Source organism: Rattus norvegicus, chromosome 2, assembly GCF_036323735.1.
Source record: "Rattus norvegicus strain BN/NHsdMcwi chromosome 2, GRCr8, whole genome shotgun sequence".
NCBI lineage: Eukaryota > Metazoa > Chordata > Mammalia > Rodentia > Muridae > Rattus > Rattus norvegicus.
This window is the reverse complement of record NC_086020.1, coordinates 184,580,412-184,601,511: the sequence shown is the minus strand read 5'-3', so window position 1 is coordinate 184,601,511 and position 21,100 is coordinate 184,580,412. Positions and strand designations below refer to the sequence as shown.

At 40.7% G+C, this 21,100-nt stretch overlaps 1 protein-coding gene and 1 pseudogene across 2 annotated transcripts in view; one reads left to right on the top strand and one right to left on the bottom strand.

Moving 5' to 3' along the window:
- Spopfm2l2 (speckle-type BTB/POZ protein family member 2 like 1) overlaps positions 1 to 21,100 on the top strand; it is a 73,964-nt gene that overhangs the window by 41,065 nt on the left and 11,799 nt on the right. The window lies entirely within an intron of this gene.
- Positions 3,153 to 6,030, bottom strand: Zc3h11a-ps3 (zinc finger CCCH-type containing 11A, pseudogene 3; annotated as a pseudogene).

Sequence of the window (21,100 nt, the reverse complement as noted above, 5' to 3'; positions counted from 1 at the left end):
TGAAGGAGCTTGCAACCCCATCAGAACAATACTGCCAACCAACTAGAGCTTCCAGGGACTAAACCACTACCGGAAGACTACACAAGGCCTGACCCAGGGCTCCAACTGCATATGTAGCAGAGAATAGCCTTGTTGGGGCACCAGTGGAAGGGGAAGCCCTTGGCCCTGCCAAGGTTGGACCCCCACTGCAGGGGAATGTGGGGGGGTGTTAGGGGAGTCATTTTGTGGGAACACCCATATGGGTGAGGGGGATAGGATGGCGGGGGGCTTATGGACAGGAAACCGGGAAAGGGAATAACATTTGAAATGTAAATAAATAAACATATCTAATTATAAAAAGAGTCACAGGGAGGGACAGGAGACCTGGAGCACAACTGCTTTCAAGGAATTTTTCCAGCAGACATACGGAATAGGTCTGGACATCTAAACCCTGGATAGCCATTTTGTGTTTACTTCCCCGTATCCCCCCACATCTACACAGGAAATCGACAGACAGACTGGATCTTTGGAGTGTTTGCTTGAGCTTCAGGTAGCCTAAGATCAACACAGAAGCAAGCCCTGCCAACTGCAAGGGAAAGAGGCCCCTTGCTGTGAAAAAATAGGAGAGGACTGCAGTGTTCTGAATCGAACAGCAGAGGGAGACAAAGGAACAAAGGGCTCCAGATCTGGTAATACTTGATATAAACAGAGATATATAATCTTTTGATACTTAAGGATGAGAAACACAATAAATATCTTTTATGTTTTATGGGATGATATTTTGAATGGTCTGACAGGGATGGATTTAAAGGAAATAGACACCTTATCATTTACGAGTATGGCAATATTTATTCTCTTGATTTACTATGTCTTCTCAAAAAGACAGGGACCTAGATAAAAAGTTCCTTGCCTTAGAAAAGAGATTACAAGTAACACTAGAACTCAAGACACAGGATTTTATAGCTCAAAATAAACAACAGAAAGAGCAGACTGAAGGCTGGAGACAGAAGCTGGAGGAGATGCTAGAACAGAATTTTCTGTAGTTAATAGGAGTCTGAGCAACAGACAGAAAAGTTTAAGACTTGGCAACATGGCCTGGAAGAAACACTAGAACTAAAGGTTCAGGGTTTCATAGGTCAAAATAAGCAGCAGATGGAGGAGAATGACTTCTGGTTTCTGCTGGCACTGGAGCTGACCCCTGTGACATAGCTCTCTGTACCCAGATACCTTGGGGAGAAAGCTGGATTCTCAGAAGTGCAGATAATCCTGAGAGCATAGGTGAGACCACCACTTCTGCTCACAGTCCTGGCCCAACACTTGAAGCACTCTGGACAAAAGAACCGAGGAGCATTCTGGGACAGGATCCTTCCGGTTTCTGCTTGCACTGGGAGCTGACCCTGTGACACAGTTCTCTGTACCTAGATCCCGTCGGGGGAAGACCAGTCTCCAGGAGTGCTGACACACAGGCTTACAGGAGGGTCAAGCCACTGTCAGAGACAGCAAGGTCAATTAGCACCGGAGATCAGCAGATGACTAGAGGCAAGGGCAAGAAACCTAAGCAACAGAGAACAAGGCCACTTGGCATCATCAGAACCCAGTGAACATAGTGGAGCATGTGTCTTTGTTGTATGTTGGAGTACTGTTTATGTAAATGCCCAGGAGAGGTATAGGTGGATCCTCAGTTGTGCAATGTCTAATTTTCTGAGGAACCTCCAGCCTGATTTCCAGAATGGTTGTACCAGTCTGCAATCCCACCAACAATGGAGGAGTGTTCCTCTTTCTCCACATCCTCGCCAGCATCTGTTGTCACTTGAGTTTTAGATCTTAGACATTCTGACTGGTTTGAGGGGGAATCTCAGAGTTGCTTTGATTTGCATTTCCCTGAAGACTAAGGATGCTAAATATTTCTTTTTTTCCTATATCAGTTTTATTTAAAACACAAATAAGTATTTCTCTTTCGTTAATGGCAAATGGTTCAAATAATGTTGAACACAAATCATTGAATAATACAGGGCATTAAGTATGAACAGACTTTTTTTTTTAAGCAAAAAGAATAGAGGTTATATACAAAAGAGACCTACAATCTATAGGCCAATTCAAAAAAGGAAATGTGTTTATAAATGTGTGGTGAAACCAGAACCTTCCACCTCTGCTTTGGAGAAGGGCTATCATACAGCATTCAGTCAGCTGAAGATGGATTGGTACAAGTGTCTATACAGAAACTTCAAGTCACTTTTGCATGTGCAGAATCATCCAGATCTTCCCGACTGAACTGGCAGTCCTGTGGCTTTCTTCCTTTTCCATATTCCCAACAAGGCTACATGACCTTCAACTCTTGGTGAGCCGCTTACAACAGCAGTTCCTTAGGAGCCAACATGACAGGTGATCCAGGACTTCCCTATGAGAAACAAACTGGCCACCCACACAAAGTATCACAATGAACGAGTCTTTCCTTTCCTTCTTCCAGTTCTGTACAGTGTCTCATTTCAAGACTATTATCCTCAACAGACTTGCTCCTTCACAAGTCTAAACCTCGAGGTGATTATGAAGACCAACATTAAGAAAAGAAAACTCAATCCGGAAATGAAGAAACTGGAGGTATCCAATACACCCCAGAGCATCTTGCCGTCCCTAAGCCAGTACAGCCCCGTGTACTGGTACAGTCTGTTGATCAACACTGGCAGCTTGAGGTTTTCCCCTCCTCCCATGGTTAAAGCACATCAAATAAATACTAGGCAAGAGGAGTTTCCTGGGAGAGTTAGAAATTAAAAAAATTACCAATTTTCTGTCTCTGATAATTCAATGCCAGTAAGATAAAGGTATTGAAGGAACAATTTTCATACTAAAAAAAGAATTTCTAGTCATGTCACCATCTCTTATAAAGAATCCAGGGAACCCCAGAAATAGAAACGTAGTTTCAGGGGGCCCCTGAGGCACTTTAAAGCCTTTAAAAAATTACAGTAGTAATAAATTAGCTATTGCTCTTCAGAGGCCATAGAGCAGCTGACACAACAGAACCGGTCCAGAGCTATGTCCGCATCTCAGGTGCTCAAGCTGCCCGGCCCTCTTTAAAGCTTAGATGAATCTCCAAATACCTTTAAAAAGACATACGATTTTACACAGACTGAGTGGGTCTTTTGTTTAGTGGTAGCATGACATTTGGTCCACAATGGTTAGCAGCCGTCTTCATTTTAAACTCTGATAAAATTAAGACAATACATAAATAAATACAGCAGGGGAAGCTAGCCCACACTGACAAACACCTCAAGGACCACTGAGTTCTCGTGCACCGTTTCATTTGGAGCTCAGTCCCATGTGGAGAGAAGGGCATTACAGAACTTTCTTCTCAAGGATGCTGAACAATGGCATTGAATGGGCAAAATGGTTATCAAGGGATGTAAAAGATCTGACCCCAGGGAGGACACACACAGGTACTTCAGAGGTATACTTTTGATTTGGGTAAAATTTGAGACTTAAGGAAATTATCACCTCAGGTAAATAGATAAAAGTAAGTCCAGTTTTGGGTGAAGGTTTTTATTTTTAAGTGTCCTCACTGTCCCCTTTCAGCTGTCAATCATCTCTGAGAGCTCAAGCAGAAGGTCGTCTTCATCTTTCCCAGGATCCAAGTCAATCTCAGCTTCTAATTTGCCCCCTGAAATTTCCCATATTAGTTTCTCAAAATCATCTTCCACGGAGAGTAGAGGCTTTCCTGTGGAGGCCGAGCGAGCTCAGCCGGCGCGGTTTCGTTTCCATCTGGGATGAGGAAGGGCCAGAGCCTTCGGGGAGCAAGGGTTCTGAAGAAGGTTGGGCTTAAGACAGCGCAGAACTGTCTTTCGGTTTTTCTGTCTCAGACATAGTGACGGATTTATCCTCAGAGAGGAGTGGGACAACAGCCACGGCTGCTTTCTTGGCGGCTTTCCTGCAGGACACTGCTGGAGCTGAGCGGCTTCACAGCTGCGATGACAGCAGAGTGCACCTCCACAGCCTTGCGCTTGGGAGCCAATTTGGGGGCTGAGACAACCTTGACCACAGATGGCTTCACATTTACTTTGGGCTTGGCTTTACCTCTTTTCTCCAGAGTCTGTGCCGCACACTTCACGTGCAGTATTGAGTCTCCAATCCCGGAGGTCTCCACCTCCCCTTTCTGGGACGACTCTGTGGGGAGCCGTTTTGCCAGGTGCCAAGTGACGCCCGATACAGCAGTGAGCACCGGCTTCCCCACCACTCGGGTATAGTAAGAAGCCTCATCTGTCCGCACAGATGCCAAGGCTGGCTTCTCCTTTTGTGATGCTCCTCTCTCTTGCTGTCTCTGTGTGTGTTTCTCTTTGACAATGTCACATCTGTTGACTGGAAGTTTTGTGGGATCACTTATGGTCTCATCTGAAGTCTCACTAAGTCCCATCTTAGTCACACTGCTCTGAGAGGGAGCGCCACCACTGTCCTCAAGTTCAAGTTTTTTCTCTTCTCTTGCACCTGATCTCTTGGTGATGCGCAGCAGCCTCTTGGCCACTGGGGCAGCCTCCGCTTGAGGCCGGGAGCTGCCACTCCTCTCAGCGCTTTGCTGCACCCTCAGGGCCTTTTCCAGCTTAATTTCCTCTAGCGTCTTAATATGCACCTCCTGCATAGGCCTGGCTCTGTCTGCAGGCTCCTCCTCAAGCTGTCCTTTGCTAACAGCAACAGTCGGCAGGCTCACAGTCTTTTTCACTTCAGAATCTTCTGTTAGCATGAGGCAACTTGTATCCTTTTTGGATTTCTGTCTTTCCATTTCCTGCTGCCGATGTTTCTTTTCAGCCAGGACCTCAGAGAAGGTTTTGATGCGCACTGAAGAACTTTTTGTTCCTGATGGAGAATCCTCAGCTCCTGAAGGTTCTTCTGTCTTTAGTTTAGTTTGCAATTCTCCACGTTTCTGACTGGCTCTTTCAAGAAGAATTTCTTCCAGTGTCTTAACATGGATCTCACCAGTTTTATTAACTCTCTCTTTCTTTGGTGCTTTATCAATGTTAGTTTCTGGTGCTTCCACTTTTTTTTCCCAGTCTCTGTGCAAGACTTCGCTTTAATGGGGGATCACTGTCACCATCTCCTGGAAGTTTTCGTTTCCCCAGTCTCTCAGTAAGACTCAGTCTAACCAAGGGCTCTTCTTGTTTGCTTGACAGAGTTACGGTTCTCACCACAGTCCGAACATTCTCCTCAGGGCCTGGATTGGGCTAAGGCTGATGTAAAACACTGGAAATTCCCGAGGAGCCTTCACCTTGCTTCTTGGATTTTTCCTTCATTTTCTTTGATTTAATTTCCTCAAGCGTTTTTATTCCAAAATTCAAAGAGTCACCTGGCTTTAAACTGGCTCCAGGTTTGCGGGTAGAGGCCACTTGTAGTCCATTATGGGCGTCAGTTGTTGGCTGCAGGGCAGGTGTTTTGCTCTCATCACCCTCCTCAGAAAACATTGTCATCTTCATCATCATCGGCAGCATTGATCACGACAGGAGGGTATGTGGGGCTGGGAACGTTTTCCGAACTCTCCACTTTCATCACGCTCCGCAGCTGAGGGGAGGGGTTGGACTGAACAGACAATTTGTTCTGTTGAACCGTGAGCTGGCCGGTCTTTACTTCCTCTTCTTGTGACTCAGGCACAGTGGGTAACACAGTTTTGCTTGGAAGTAGGAACAGTCCATCGACATAACGACTTCTGTTGTGATGGAAAGTGCAATTTAATTTTTGACATCCCATTGGCTGGTTTTCCCAATAACAAGGAATTTCACTTCGTTTTTTGTCAATTTCCATGTGGCGAAATTTGCACACCTGTCGAAAACAATGACCTTCCTGCCACAGTGTGCAAACAGTTTCATTTCCTAGTGCAGCTTCACAGTGACGGAATGGGCAGCTGTCACCCTTGGTGCATGTAGAATAGAAATAAAAATAGCAGTCTTCTCCCTGATTAGGTATACTGGGTAAGTTCTCAGGCCAAAAGTGGCTTCCTGGAACAAGCCACTGCTTCCTTGAGGTGAAGACCAGCTCCAAGTACTCTTGAAGTGGACTTATTCTTCCAATGACAATTCAACCACAGAAATCATCTTTAAAACGTAAATCATGTTCAGTGTTTCAGTCCGTTATCATCCAGGCAGGCACGGTGCAGGAGGAGCTGAGAGTGCTATATCCTCACCTGAATGCTGCTAGCAGAAGACTGCTAAATATTTCTTTAGGTACTTCTCAACCATTCGATATTCCTCAGCTAAGAATTCTTTGATTATCTCTGTACCACGTATTTAAATAGAGTTATTTGATTCTTTGGAGTCTAACATCTTGAGTTCTTTGTATATTTTGGATATTAGCCCTCTACTGGATGTAGGATTGGTAAAGATATTTCCCCAATTTTGTCCTAATGACAGTGTCCTTTGCCTTACACAAACTTTGCAGTTTTATGAGGTCCCATTTGTCGATTCTTGATCTTAGAGCATAAGTCATTGGTGTTCTATTCAGGAAATTTTCCCAAGTACCCATGTGTTCGAAACTCTTCCCCACTTTTTCTTCTATTAGTTTGAGTTTTTCCAGTTTGATGTGGAGGTCCTTGATGCACTTGGACTTAAGCTTTGTACAGGGTGATAAGCATGGTTCAATTTGCATTCTTCTACATGCTGACGTCCAGTTGAACCAGCACCATTTGTTGAAAATGCTATCTTTCTTCCACTGGATGGTTTTAGCTCCTTTGTCAAAGATCAAGGGACCATAGGTGTGTGCGTTCATTTCTGGGTCCTCAATTTTCTTCCCCTGATTTACCTGCCTGTCTCTGTATCAATACCATACAGTTTTTATGTAATACTGCTCTGTAATACTACTTGAGGTTAGGGATAGTGATTTCCCCAAAGTTCTTTTATTGTTGAGGTTAGTTTTTGCTATCCTGGGATTTATGTTCCAAATGAATTTGTAAAATTGCTCTTTCTAACTCTATGAAGAATTGAGTTGGAATTTTGGTGGGGTTGGCATTAAATCTGTAGATTGCTTTTGGCAAAATGGCCATTTTTAACTATATTAATCCTGCCACTCCATGAGCATCAGAGGTCTTTCCATCTTCTTTCAATTTCTTTTTCAATTTCTTTCTTCAGAGACTTGAAGTTCTTGTCATACAGGTCTTTCACTTGCTTGGTTAGAGTCATACCGAGGTATTTTATATTATTTGGGACTATTTTGAAGGGTGTCATTTCCTTACTTTCTTTCTCAGCCTGTTTATCCTTTGAATAGAGGAAGGCTACTGAGTTGTTTGAGTTAATTTTATACCCAGTCACTTTGCTGAAGTTGTTTATCAGCTTTAGTAGTTCTCTGGTTGAACTTTTGGGGTTACTTAAGTATACTATATCATCTGCAAATAGTGATATTTTGACTTATTCCTTTCCAGTTTGTATCCCTTTGACCTCCTTTTGTTGTCTGATTGCTCTGCCTATGACTTGGAGTACTATATTGAATAGGTATAGAGAGACTGGGCATCCTTGTCTAGTCCCTGATTTTAGTGGGATTTCTTCAAGTTTCTCTCCATTTTGTTTGATGTTGGCTACTGGTTTGCAGAACATTGCTTTTACTATGTTTAGATATGGGCCTTGAATTCCTGATATTTCCAAGACTTTTAACATCAAGGGGTGTTGAATTTTTTAAATGCTTTCTTAGCATCTAATGAGATGATCATGTGACTTTTTTCTTTCACTTTTTGTTTATATAGAGGATTACATTCGTGGATTTCAATTTATTGAACTATCCCTGCATCCCTGGGATGAAGCCCAATTGATCATGTTGGATGATCGTTTTGATGTATTCTTGGATTTGGTTTGCAAGAATTTTATTGAAAAAAAATTTTTTTTTGTTGATACTCATAAGGAAATCGGTCTGAAGTTCTCTTTCTTTGTTAGGTCTTTGTGTGGTTTAGATATAAGTGTAATTGTGGCTTAATAGAAGGAATTTGGTTGTGCTCTGTCTGTTTCTATTTTGTGGAATAGTTTGGACTGTATTGGTATGAGGTCTTCTATGAAGGTCTGATAGAATTCTGCACTAAACCTATCTGTTCCTGGGCTCTTTTTGGTTGGGAGACTTTTAATAAGTCTATTTCTTTAGGAGTTATGGGATTGTTTATCTGATCCTGATTTGACTTTGGTACCTGGTACCAAAAAATTGACTAGAAAATTGTCCATTTCCTCCAGATTTTCAAGTTTTGTTGAATATAGGCATTTGAAGTAGGATATGATGATTTTTTGAGTTTCCTCTGATTCTGTTGTTATGTCTCCCTTTTAATTTCTGATTTTGTTAATTTGGATACACTCTCTGTGACCTCTGGTTAGTCTGGCTAAGGATTTATCTCTCTTGTTGATATTCTCAAAGAACCAGCTCCTGGTTTTGTTGATTCTTTGTATAGTCCTTTTTGTTTCTACTTGGTTGATTTTAGCCCTGAGTTTGATTATTTCCTGCCTTCTACTCCTCCTGGGTGCATTTGGTTCTTTTTGTTCTAGAACTTCTAGGTGTGCTGTCAAGTTGCTAATGTATGCTCTCTCCTGTTTCTTTCTGGAGGCACTCAGAGCCAAGAGTTTTCCTATTAGCACTGCTTTCATTTTGCCACATAAGTTTGGGTATGTTGTACCCTCATTTACATTAAATTCTAAAACGTCTTAAATTTCTTTCTTTATTTCTTCCTTGACCACGTTATCATTGAGTAGAGCATCATTCACCTTCCATGTATATGTGGAATTTCTGTAATTTTTCTTGTTATTGAAGATCACGCCTAGTACATGGTGATCTGATAGGATGCATGGGAGTATTTCAATCTTCTTGTATCTGTTGAGGCCTGTTTTGTGACTGATTATGTGGTGAATTTTGAAGAAGGTACCATGAGGTGCTGAGAAGATATATTCTTTTGTTTTAGGATGAAATGTTGTATAAATGTCTGTTAAATCAATTTGTTTCATAGCTTCTGTTAATTTCTCTATGTCTCTGTTTAGTGTCTGTTTCCATGAACTGTCCATTGCTGAGAGTGAGGTGTTAAGATCTCCTGCTAATATTGTGTGAGCTGCAATGTATGCTTTGAACTTCAGTCAAGTTTCTTCTATGAATGTAGGTGCCCTCGCATTTGAACCCTAGATATTTAGGATTGAGTGTCCATCTTGGTCAGTTTTTCCTTTGATGAATATGTGGTGTCCTTCCTTATGTTTTTTGATAAGTTTTGGTTGAAAGGCGATTTTATTCGAAATTCGAATGGCTACTCCACCTTGTTTCTTTGGACCATTTGCTTGGAAATTTGTTTTCCGCCTTTTTCTCTGAGGTTCTGTCTGTCTTTTTCTCTGCAGTGTGTTTCCTGTATGCAGCAAAATGCTGTGTCCTCTTTATGTATCCAGTCTTTATTTCTATGTCTTTTTTTTATGGGGAATCAAGTCCATTAATGTTAATAGACATTAAGGAGTAGTGTTGTTTCCTGTTATTTTTGTTGTTAGAGGTAAAATTAGGTTTGCGTGTCTCTCTTCTTTTGGTTTTGTTGCAAGGTGATTATATTATTTTTTTCTGTATGGTGTAGTTTTCCTCCTTGTGTTGGAGTTTTCCATTTATTATCCTTTGTATGGCTGGATTTGTAGAAAGATATTATGTAAATTTGGTTTTGTCATGGAATGTCTTGGTTTCTCCATCTATGTTAATTGAGTTTTGCTGGATATAACAGCCTAGGCTGGCATTTGTGTTCTCTTAGGGTCTGTATGACATCTGCCCACGATCTTCTGGCTTTCATAGTCTCTGTTGAGAAGTCTGGTGTAATTCTGATAGGGCTGCCTTTATATGTCACTTGACCTTTTTCCCTTACTGCTTTTAATATTCTGTCTTTGTTTTGTGCATTTTGTGTTTTGACTATTATGTGACGGGAGGGATTTCTTTTCTGGTCCAATGTTTTTGGAGTTCTGTTGGCTTCTTGTACATTTATGGCCATCTCTTTCTTTAGGTTAGAGAAGTTTTCTTCTATAATTTTGTTGAAGATATTTACTGGCCCTTTAAGTTGGGAGTCTTCACTCTCTATACCTATTATCCTTAGGTTTGATCATCTCATTGTTTCCTGGATTTCCTGGATGTTTTGGGCCAGTAGCTCTTTGCATTTTACATTATTTTTGAAGGTTGTATTGATGTGTTCTGTGGTATCTTCTGCCCCTCAGATTCTCTCTTCTATATCTTGTACTCTGTTGGTGATGCTTACATCTATGACTCCTGATCTTTTTTTCTAGATGTTCTATCTCTAGTGTTATCTCCCTTTGTGATTTCTTTATTGTTTATATTTCCATTTTTAAATCCTGGATGGTTTTGTTCAGTTCCTTCACCTGTATGTATTTTCCTGTAATTGTTTAAGGGATTTTTGTATTTCCTCTTTAAGTGTTTCTACTTGTTTACTTGCGTTGACTTGTATTTCTTTTTTTTTTCTTTTTTCTTTTTTATTAACTTGAGTATTTCTTACCTCTCCCCTTCTTTATGGGTGTTCCCCTCCCCATCCTCCCCCCATTGCCGCCCTCCCCCCAACAATCTAGTTCACTGGGGTTTCAGTCTTAGCAGGACCCAGGGCTTCCCCTTCCACTGGTGCTCTTACTAGGATATTCATTGCTATCTATGAGGTCAGAGTTCAGGGTCAGTCCATGTATAGTCTTTAGGTAGTGGCTTAGTTCCTGCAAGCTCTGGTTGCTTGGCATTGTTGTACATATGGGGTCTCGAGCCCCTTCAAGCTCTTCCAGTTCTTTCTCTGATTCCTTCAACAGGGATCCTATTCTCAGTTCAGTGGTTTGCTGCTGGCATTCGCCTCTGTATTTGTGGTATTCTGGCTGTGTCTCTCAGGAGCGATCTACATCGGGCTCCTGTCGGCCTGCACTTCTTTGCTTCATCTATCTTGTCTAATTGGATGGCTGTATATGTGTGGGCCACATGTGGGGCAGGCTCTGAATGGGTGTTCCTTCTGTGTCTGTTTTAACCTTTGCCACTCTATTCCCTGCCACGGGTGTTCTTATTCCCCTTTTAAAGAAGGAGTGAAGCATTCACATTTTGATCATCCGTCTTGAGTTTCACTTGTTCTAGGCATCTAGGGTAATTCAAGCATTTGGGCTAATAGCCACTTATCAATGAGTGCATAACATGTGTGTTTTTCTGTGATTGGGTTACCTCACTTAGGGTGATATTTTCCAGTTCCAACCATTTGCCTACGAATTTCATAAAGTCGTTGTTTTTGATAGCTGAGTAATATTCCATTGTGTAGATGTACCACATTTTCTGTATCCATTCCTCTGTTGAAGGGCATCTGGGTTCTTTCCAGCTTCTGGCTATTATAAATAAGGCTGCGATGAACATAATGGAGCACGTGTCTTTTTTATATGTTGGGGCATCTTTTGGGTATATGCCCAAGAGAGGTATAGCTGGATCCTCAGGCAGTTCAATGTCCAATTTTCTGAGGAACCTCCAGACTGATTTCCAGAATGGTTTTACCAGTCTGCACTCCCACCAACAATGGAGGAGTGTTCCTCTTTCTCCGCATCCTCACCAGCATCTGCTGTCATCTGAGTTTTTGATCTTAGCCATTCTCACTGGTGTGAGGTGAAATCTCAGGGTTGTTTTGATTTGCATTTCCCTTATGACTAAAGATGTTGAACATTTCTTTAGGTGTTTCTCAGCCATTCAGCATTCCTCAGCTGTGAATTGTTTGTTTAGCTCTGAACCCCATTTTTTAATAGGGTTATTTGTCTCCCTGCGGTCTAACTTTTTGAGTTCTTTGTATATTTTGGATATAAGGCCTCTATCTGTTGTAGGATTGGTAAAGATCTTTTCCCAATCTGTTGGTTGCCGTTTTGTCCTAACCACAGTGTCCTTTGCCTTACAGAAGCTTTGCAGTTTTATTAGATCCCATTTGTCCATTCTTGATCTTAGAGCATAAGCCATTGGTGTTTTGTTCAGGAAATTTTCTCCAGTGCCCATGTGTTCCAGATGCTTCCCCAGTTTTTCTTCTATTAGTTTGAGTGTATCTGGTTTGATGTGGGGGTCCTTGATCCACTTGGACCTAAGCTTTGTACAGGGTGATAAGCATGGATCGATCTGCATTCTTCTACATGTTGACCTCCAGTTGAACCAGCACCATTTGCTGAAAATGCTATCTTTTTTCCATTTGATGGTTTTGGCTCCTTTGTCAAAAATCAAGTGCCCATAAGTGTGTGGGTTCATTTCTGGGTCTTCAATTCTGTTCCATTGGTCGATCTGTCTGTCTCTGTACCAATACCATGCAGTTTTTATCACTATTGCTCTGTAATACTGCTTGAGTTTAGGGATAGTGATTCCCCCTGAAGTCCTTTTATTGTTGAGGATAGTTTTAGCTATCCTGGGTTTTTTGTTATTCCAGATGAATTTGCAAATTGTTCTGTCTAGCTCTTTGAAGAATTGGATTGGTATTTTGATGGGGATTGCATTGAATCTGTAGATCGCTTTTGGTAAAATGGCCATTTTTACTATATTAATCCTGCCAATCCATGAGCATGGGAGATCTTTCCATCTTCTGAGGTCTTCTTCAGTTTCTTTCTTCAGAGTCTTGAAGTTCTTATTGTACAGATCTTTTACTTGCTTGGTTAAAGTTACACCGAGGTACTTTATATTGTTTGGGTCTATTATGAAGGTTGTCGTTTCCCTAATTTCTTTCTCGGCTTGTTTCTCTTTTGTGTAGAGGAAGGCAACTGATTTATTTGAGTTAATTTTATACCCAGCCACTTTGCTGAAGTTGTTTATCAGCTTTAGTAGTTCTCTGGTGGAACTTTTGGGATCACTTAAATATACTATCATATCATCTGCAAATAGTGATATTTTGACTTCTTCTTTTCCGATCTGTATCCCCTTGACCTCCTTTTGTTGTCTGATTGCTCTGGCTAGAACTTCAAGAACTATATTGAATAAGTAGGGAGAGAGTGGGCAGCCTTGTCTAGTCCCTGATTTTAGTGGGATTGCTTCAAGTTTCTCTCCATTTAGTTTAATATTAGCAACTGGTTTGCTGTATATAGCTTTTACTATGTTTAGGTATGGGCCTTGAATTCCTATTCTTTCCAGGACTTTTATCATGAAGGGGTGTTGAATTTTGTCAAATGCTTTCTCAGCGTCTAATGAAATGATCATGTGGTTTTGTTCTTTCAGTTTGTTTATATAATTGATCATGTTGATGGTTTTCCGTATATTAAACCATCCCTGCATGCCTGGGATGAAGCCTACTTGATCATGGTGGATGATTGTTTTGATGTGCTCTTGGATTCGGTTTGCCAGAATTTTATTGAGTATTTTTGCGTCGATATTCATAAGGGAAATTGGTCTGAAGTTCTCTTTCTTTGTTGTGTCTTTGTGTGGTTTAGGTATGAGAGTAATTGTGGCTTCATAGAAGGAATTCGGTAGTGCTCCATCTGTTTCAATTTTGTGGAATAGTTTGGATCATATTGGTATGAGGTCTTCTATGAAGGTCTGATAGAATTCTGCACTAAACCCATCTGGACCTGGGCTCTTTTTGGTTGGGAGACCTTTAATGACTGCTTCTATTTTCCTAGGAGTTATGGGGCTGTTTAACTGGTTTATCTGTTTCTGATTTAACTTCGGTACCTGGTATCTGTCTAGGAAATTGTCCATTTCCTGCAGATTTTCAAGTTTTGTTGAATATAGGCTTTTATAGTAAGATCTGATGATTTTTTGAATTTCCTCTGAATCTGTAGTTATGTCTCTCTTTTCATTTCTGATTTTGTTAATTTGGACACACTCTCTGCGTCCTCTCGTTAGTCTGGCTAAGGTTTTATCTATCTTGTTGATTTTCTCAAAGAACCAACTTTTGGTTCTGTTGATTCTTTCTATGGTCCTTTTTGTTTCTACTTGGTTGATTTCAGCTCTGAGTTTGATTATTTCCTGCCTTCTACACCTCCTGGGTGTATTTGCTTCTTTTTGTTCTAGAGCTTTTAGGTGTGCTGTCAAGCTGGTGACATATGCTCTCTCCCGTTTCTTTCTGCAGGCATTCAGAGCTATGACTTTTCCTCTTAGCACAGCTTTCATTGTGTCCCATAAGTTTGGGTATGCTGTACCTTAATTTTCATTAAATTCTAAGAGGTCTTCAATTTCTTTGTTTATTTCTTCCTTGACCAGGTTATTGTTGAGTACAGCATTGTTCAGCCTCCACGTATATGTGGGTGTTCTTCCCTTCTTGTTATTGAAGACCAGCTTTAGGCCGTGGTGGTCTGATAGCACACATGGGATTATTTCTATCTTTCTGTACCTGTTGAGGCCCGTTTATAATTGACCAATTATATGGTCAATTTTGGAGAAAGTACCATGAGGAGGTGAGAAGAATGTATATCCTTTTGCTTTAGGATAGAATGTTCTATAAATATCTGTTAAGTCCATTTGGTTCATGACTTCTCTTAGTCTGTCTAAATCTCTGTTTAATTTCTGTTTCCATGATCTGTCCATTGATGAGAGTGGGGTGTTGAAATCTCCTACTATTATTGTGTGAGGTGCAATGTGTGTTTTGAGCTTTTGTAAGGTTTCTTTTATGTATGTAGGTGCCCTTGTATTTGGGGCATAGATATTTAGGATTGAGAGTTCATCTTGGTGGATTTTTCCTTTGATGAATATGAAGTGTCCTTCCTTATCTTTTTTGATGACTTTTAGTTGAAAATTGATTTTATTTGATATTAGAATTGCTACTCCAGCCTGCTTCTTCTGACCATTTGCTTGGAAAGTTTTTCTCCAGTCTTTCACTCTAAGGTAATGTCTGTGTTTGTCTCTGAGGTGTGTTTCCTGTAGGCAGCAGAATGCTGGGTCCTAGTTGCATATCTAGTTTGTTAATCTATGTCTTTTTATTGGGGAGTTGAGACCATTGATGTTGAGAGATATTAAGGAGTAGTGATTATTGCTTCCTGTTATATTCATATTTGGATATGAGGTTATGTTTGTGTGCTTTTCTTCTCTTTGTTTTGTTGCCAAGACGATTAGTTTCTTGCTTCTTCTAGGGTGTAGCTTGCCTCCTTATGTTGGGCTTTACCATTTATTATCCTTTGTAGCACTGGATTTGTAGAAAGATATTGTGTAAATTTGGTTTTGTCATGGAATATCTTGGTTTCTCCATCTACGTTAATTGAGAGTTTTGCAGGATACAGTAACCTGGGCTGGCATTTGTGTTCTCTTAGGGTCTGTATGACATCTGTCCAGGATCTTCTGGCTTTCATAGTCTCTGGCGAAAAGTCTGGTGTGATTCTGATAGGTCTGCCTTTATATGTTACTTGACATTTTTCCCTTACTGCTTTTAATATTCTTTCTTTATTTTGTGCATTTGGTGTTTTGACTATTATGACAGGAGGAATTTCTGTTCTGGTCCAATCTATTTGGAGTTCTGTATGCTTCTTGTATGCTTATGGGCATCTCTTTCTTTAGGTTAGGGAAGTTTTCTTCTATGATTTTGTTGAAGATATTTACTGGTCCTTTGAGCTGGGAGTCTTCACTCTCTTCTATACCTATAATCCTTAGGTTTGATCTTCTCATTGAGTCCTGGATTTCCTGTATGTTTTGGACCAGTAGCTTTTTCTGCTTTACATTATCTTTGACAGTTGTGTCGATGATTTCTATGGAATCGTCTGCTCCCGAGATTCTCTCTTCTATCTCTTGTATTCTGTTGGTGAAGCTTGTATCTACGGCTCCTTGTCTCTTCTTTTGGTTTTCTATATCCAGGGTTGATTCTATGTGTTCTTTCTTCATTGCTTCTATTTCCATTTTTTTTTAAAAGAATAAAATTTATTAAATTCTTTTTGGTATGTTAGCTGTCATTGCACTGATTAAGTGTACAAGAAACATTAAATACTTTAAATCATAATGATACAAGTAAAGTAGAAATTTATTCAATTCAACTTCTTTTTTTTTTTTTTTTTTTTAGTAACTTGAGTATTTCTTATATACATTTCGAGTGTTATTCCCTTTCCCAGTTTCCGGGCAAACATCCCCCTCCCCCCTCCCCTTTCTTATCGGTGTTCCCCTCCCCACCCTCCCCCCATTGTCCCCCTCCCCCCAACAGTCTAGTTCACTGGGGGTTCAGTCTTAGCAGGACCCAGGGCTTCCCCTTCCACTGGTGCTCTTACTAGGATATTCATTGCTACCTATGAGGTCAGAGTCCAGGGTCAGTCCATGTATAGTCTTTAGGTAGTGGCTTAGTCCCTGGAAGCTCTGGTTGCTTGGCATTGTTGTACATATGGGGTCTCGAGCCCCTTCAAGCTCTTCCAGTTCTTTCTCTGATTCCTTCAACGGGGGTCCTATTCTCAGTTCAGTGGTTTGCTGCTGGTATTCGCCTCTGTATTTGCTGTATTCTGGCTGTGTCTCTCAGGAGCGATCTACATCCGGCTCCTGTTGGTCTGCACTTCTTTGCTTCATCCATCTTGTCTAATTGGATGGCTGTATATGCATGGGCCACATGTGGGGCAGACTCTGAATGGGTGTTTCTTCAGTCTCTGTTTTAATCTTTGCCTCTCTCTTCCCTGCCAAGGGTATTCTTGTTCCCCTTTTAAAGAAGGAGTGAACCATTCACATTTTTTTTCTGTACTTTCTTTTTTTTATTTTTTATTTTTTTTTATTAACTTGAGTATTTCTTATATACATTTCAAGTGTTATTCCCTTTCCCGGTTTCCGGACAAACATCACCCTCCCCCCTCCCCTTCCTTATGGGTGTTCCCCTCCCAAACCTCCCCCCATTGCCACCCTCCCCGCATAGTCTAGTTCACTGGGGGTTCAGTCTTAGCAGGACCCAGGGCTTCCCCTTCCACTGGTGCTCTTACTAGGATATTCATTGCTACCTATGGGGTCAGAGTCCAGGGTCAGTCCATGTATAGTCTTTAGGTAGTGGCTTAGTCCCTGGAAGCTCTGGTTGCTTGACATTGTTGTACTTTTGGGGTCTCGAGCACCTTCAAGCTCTTCCAGTTCTTTCTCTGATTCCTTCAACGGGGGACCTATTCTCAGTTCAGTGGTTTGCTGCTGGCATTCGCCTCTGTATTTGCTGTATTCTGGCTGTGTCTCTCAGGAGCGATCTACATCCGGCTCCTGTCGGTCTGCACTTCTTTGCTTCATCCATCTTGTCTAATTGGGTGGCTGTATATGTATGGGCCACCTGTGGTGCAGGCTCGGAATGGGTGTTCCTTCAGTCTCTGTTTTAATCTTTGCCTCTCCCTTCCCTGCCAAGGGTATTCTTTTTCCTCATTTAAAGAAGGAGTGAAGCATTCACATTTTGATCATCCGTCTTGAGTTTCCTTTGTTCTAGGGATCTAGGGTAATTCAAGCATTTGGGCTAATAGCCACTTATCAGTGAGTGCATACCATGTATGTCTTTCTGTGTTTGGGTTAGCTCACTCAGGATGATATTTTCCAGTTCCAGCCATTTGCCTACGAATTTCATAAAGTCGTTGTTTTTGATAGCTGAGTAATATTCCATTGTGTAGATGTACCACATTTTCTGTATCCATTCCTCTGTTGAAGGGCATCTGGGTTCTTTCCAGCTTCTGGCTATTATAAATAAGGCTGCGATGAACATAATGGAGCACGTGTCTTTTTTATATGTTGGGGCATCTTTTGGGTATATGCCCAAGAGAGGTATAGCTGGATCCTCAGGCAGTTCAATGTCCAATTTTCTGAGGAACCTCCAGACTGATTTCCAGAATGGTTGTACCAGTTTGCAATCCCACCAACAATGGAGGAGTGTTCCTCTTTCTCCACATCCTCGCCAGCATCTGTTGTGCCCTGAGTTTTTGATCTTAGCCATTCTCACTGGTGTGAGGTGAAATCTCAGTGTTGTTTTGATTTGCATTTCCCTTATGACTAAAGATGTTGAACATTTCTTTAGGTGTTTCTCCGCCATTCGGCATTCCTCAGCTGTGAATTCTTTGTTTAGCTCTGAGCCCCATTTTTTAATAGGGTTATTTGTTTCCCTGTGGTCTAACTTCTTGAGTTCTTTGTATATTTTGGATATAAGGCCTCTATCTGTTGTAGGATTGGTAAAGATCTTTTCCCAATCTGTTGGTTGCCGTTTTGTCCTAACCACAGTGTCCTTTGCCTTACAGAAGCTTTGCAGTTTTATGAGATCGCATTTGTCAATTCTTGATCTTAGAGCGTAAGCCATTGGTGTTTTGTTCAGGAAATTTTTTCCAGTGCCCATGTGTTCCAGATGCTTCCCTAGTTTTTCTTCTATTAGTTTGAGTGTGTCTGCTTTGATGTGGAGGTACTTGATCCACTTGGACTTAAGCTTTGTACAGGGTGATAAGGATGGATCGATCTGCATTCTTCTACATGTTGACCGCCAGTTGAACCAGCACCATTTGCTGAAAATGCTATCTTTTTTCCATTGGATGGTTTTGGCTCCTTTGTCAAAAATCAAGTGACCATATGTGTGTGGGTTCATTTCTGGGTCTTCAATTCTATTCCATTGGTCTATCTGTCTGTCTCTGTACCAATACCATGCAGTTTTTATCACTATTGCTCTGTAATACTACTTGAGTTCAGGGATAGTGATTCCCCCTGAAGTCCTTTTATTGTTGAGGATAGTTTTAGCTATCCTGGGTTTTTTGTTATTCCAGATGAATTTGCAAATTGTTCTGTCTAACTCTTTGAAGAATTGGATTGGTATTTTGATGGGGATTGCATTGAATCTGTAGATTGCTTTTGGTAAAATGGCCATTTTTACTATATTAATCCTGCCAATCCATGAGCATGGGAGTTCTTTCCATCTTCTGAGGTCTTCTTCAATTTCCTTCTTCAGTGTCTTGAAGTTCTTATTGTACAGATCTTTTACTTGCTTTGTTAAAGTCACTCCGAGGTACTTCATATTATTTGGGTCTATTATGAAGGGTGTCGTTTCCCTAATTTCTTTCTCGGCTTGTTTCTCTTTTGTGTAGAGGAAGGCAACTGATTTATTTGAGTTAATTTTATACCCAGCCACTTTGCTGAAGTTGTTTATCAGCTTTAGTAGTTCTCTGGTGGAACCTTTGGGATCACTTAAATATACTATCATATCATCTGCAAATAGTGATATTTTGACTTCTTCTTTTCCGATCTGTATCCCCTTGACATCCTTTTGTTGTCTGATTGCTCTGGCTAGAACTTCAAGAACTATATTGAATAAGTAGGGAGAGAGTGGGCAGCCTTGTCTAGTCCCTGATTTTAGTGGGATTGCTTCAAGTTTCTCTCCATTTAGTTTAATGTTAGCAACTGGTTTGCTGTATATGGCTTTTACCATGTTCAGGTATGGGCCTTGAATTCCTATTCTTTCCAGGACTTTTATCATGAAGGGGTGTTGAATTTTGTCAAATGCTTTCTCAGCATCTAATGAAATGATCATGTGGTTTTGTTCTTTCAGTTTGTTTATATAATGGATCACATTGATGGTTTTCCGTATATTAAACCATCCCTGCATGCCTGGGATGAAGCCTACTTGATCATGGTGGATGATTGTTTTGATGTGCTCCTGGATTCGGTTTGCCAGAATTTTATTGAGTATTTTTGCGTCGATATTCATAAGGGAAATTGGTCTGAAGTTCTCTTTCTTTGTTGTGTCTTTGTGTGGTTTAGGTATAAGAGTAATTGTGGCTTCGTAGAAGGTATTCGGTAGTGATCCATCTGTTTCAATTTTGTGGAATAGTTTGGATAATATTGGTATGAGGTCTTCTATGAAGGTTTGATAGAATTCTGCACTAAACCCGTCTGGACCTGGGCTCTTTTTGGTTGGGAGACCTTTAATGACTGCTTCTATTTCCCTAGGAGTTATGGGGTTGTTTAACTGGTTTATCTGTTCGTGATTTAACTTCAGTACCTGGTACCTGTCTAGGAAATTGTCCATTTCCTGAAGATTTTCAAGTTTTGTTGAATATAGGTTTTTGTAGTAAGATCTGATAATTTTTTGAATTTCCTCTGAATCTGTTGTTATGTCTCCCTTTTCATTTCTGATTTTGTTAATTTGGACGCACTCTCTGTGTCCTCTCGTCAGTCTGGCTAAGGGTTTATCTATCTTGTTGATTTTCTCAAAGAACCAACTTTTGGTTCTGTTGATTCTTTCTATGGTCCTTTTTGTTTCTACTTGGTTGATTTCAGCTCTGAGTTTGATTATTTCCTGCCTTCTACTCCTCCTGGGTGTATTTGCTTCTTTTTGTTCTAGATCTTTTAGGTGTGCTGTCAAGCTGCTGACATATGCTCTTTCCTGTTTCTTTCTGCAGGCACTCAGCGCTATGAGCTTTCCTCTTAGCACAGCTTTCATTGTGTCCCATAAGTTTGGGTATGTTGTACCTTCATTTTCATTAAATTCTAAAAAGTTTTTAATTTCTTTCTTTATTTCTTCCTTGACCAGGTTATCATTGAGTAGAGCATTGTTCAATTTCCAAGTATATGTGGACATTCTTCCTTGATTGTTATTGAAGACCAGTTTTAGGCCGTGGTGGTCTGATAGCACGCATGGGATTATTTCTATCTTTCTGTACCTGTTGAGGCCCGTTTTTTGACCAATTATATGGTCAATTTTGGAGAAAGTACCATGAGGAGCTGAGAAGAATGTATATCCTTTTGCTTTAGGATAGAATGTTCTATAAATATCCGTTAGGTCCATTTGGCTCATGACTTCTCTTATTCTGTCTACATCTCTGTTTAATTTCTGTTTCCATGATCTGTCTATTGATGAGAGTGGGGTGTTGAAATCTCCCACTATTATTGTGTGAGGTGCAATGTGTGTTTTGAGCTTTAGTAAGGTTTCTTTTACGTATGTAGGTGCCCTTGTATTTGGGGCATAGATATTTAGGATTGAGAGTTCATCTTGGTGGATTTTTCCTTTGATGAATATGAAGTGTCCTTCCTTATCTTTTTTGATGACTTTTTGTTGAAAATTGATTTTATTTGATATTAGAATGGCTACTCCAGCTTGCTTCTTCTGACCATTTGCTTGGAAAGTTGTTTTCCAGCCTTTCACTCTGAGGTAGTGTCTGTCTTTGTCTCTGAGGTGTGTTTCCTGTAGGCAGCAGAATGCAGGGTCCTCGTTGCGTATCCAGTTTGTTAATCTATGTCTTTTTATTGGGGAGTTGAGGCCATTGATGTTGAGAGATATTAAGGAATA